The sequence below is a fragment of the Hyaena hyaena genome, unplaced genomic scaffold, assembly GCF_003009895.1.
Source record: "Hyaena hyaena isolate Hyena2069 unplaced genomic scaffold, ASM300989v1 scaffold_612, whole genome shotgun sequence".
In the NCBI taxonomy this organism is placed as follows: domain Eukaryota; kingdom Metazoa; phylum Chordata; class Mammalia; order Carnivora; family Hyaenidae; genus Hyaena; species Hyaena hyaena.
This window is the reverse complement of record NW_024081246.1, coordinates 1,045,197-1,046,475: the sequence shown is the minus strand read 5'-3', so window position 1 is coordinate 1,046,475 and position 1,279 is coordinate 1,045,197.

Sequence of the window (1,279 nt, the reverse complement as noted above, 5' to 3'; positions counted from 1 at the left end):
GGCTTTCTTTGGCTCCCTTTTTTCCCAACCTAGAGATTTGTTTTCTGGCATTCTTCCACAATTTTGGCCTTGAGGGAACTCTCACAGTGAATGGTATCAAATTGGTAAATTTTGCTGTTGCCAACGCATGTATTATTCAAATTGTGTGCCTTCTCAACTCTCTATGTTGTAAAATTCCACCCGAACTATTTGCTCCCCAGTCCAGCACGTAACCAAATTCAGCTTCACCTGCTAGTACCCTGCCTGCCTGTCCTCTAGAAGCCCCCATTCTAGAGGGGCTCTGGACCTGCCCGGAGAGAACTGACTCTGTAAACTACCCACGCCGCTTAGACCTGGCCCCCTGTGCCATCTGCATTCATCTGACAGTACCTGAAGTATCTCTCTTGCCTTCTCAGTCCTGAGTCCTTAGCTGGGTAATCGCACGGATTACTGAATCCCTACCAGCATCTTTAATGGGTTTCCTGTCTCAAGGTTCATGGCTCTAGGCTCCTTTTAAGGAAATAATTCCATTTCACCCCCTTAAACTTCATTTCTCCCTCTCTGGGTTAGATTTTTTTAGGCTCCCATAATTCTTCCTGACATAATAGCAACTCATACTTCTTCTCCTGGTCTTATCTTTTCTCCCCCAAGGCTTTTCTTTAAGAGCAGTTTTATACCCCTGTAGCCTGGCCTCCCGTATCAAAGCATTCCTCGAGGTCTGAAAACATCACGCCTTCACATGCACGCCTCTCTCAGCTCTCTTCTAAGATTACAAACTTTGCCCCCCCCCCAAAAAAAAAACAAAATCCCCTCTCGCCCTCCAGGCGAAGGAACTTCCCACCCTTACTTTCTCTTCTCTGCTTCTTGTCTGATCTCAAGACCTCCCCTCCTGAACTTGGCACATGTCACTGCCCCTTTTCCTAGTACGTGTGTTTTATCCCTTTGCTCTCTCTTACAATGTCTTCCATCCCCTCCTCAGTCTCCATCACTGACTCCAATGCGTATTTCATTAAAACACATTCAAGCCGCCCGAGATTCCCCGCAGCAAGCCCACTTGTGGCCACGTCTGTGCCACTGTCCCGCTCCTTCCTGCCACAACAGAAATGTGCCAGGTATCCAAACAGCCCTCCCTCCACGTGCTCCGGCCCTCTGTCCCCATGGCTTTCCTGAAGCTGGCCCATCTCACTCCTTCTACGGAATCATTCTAATCGCCTACAACATTTTGAGTATGAATCATATGAAAGAAAGTGAATGGAAGAAAAGGGGAAAAGGAAGGGAGGGAGGGGGGAGGGGAGGGGAA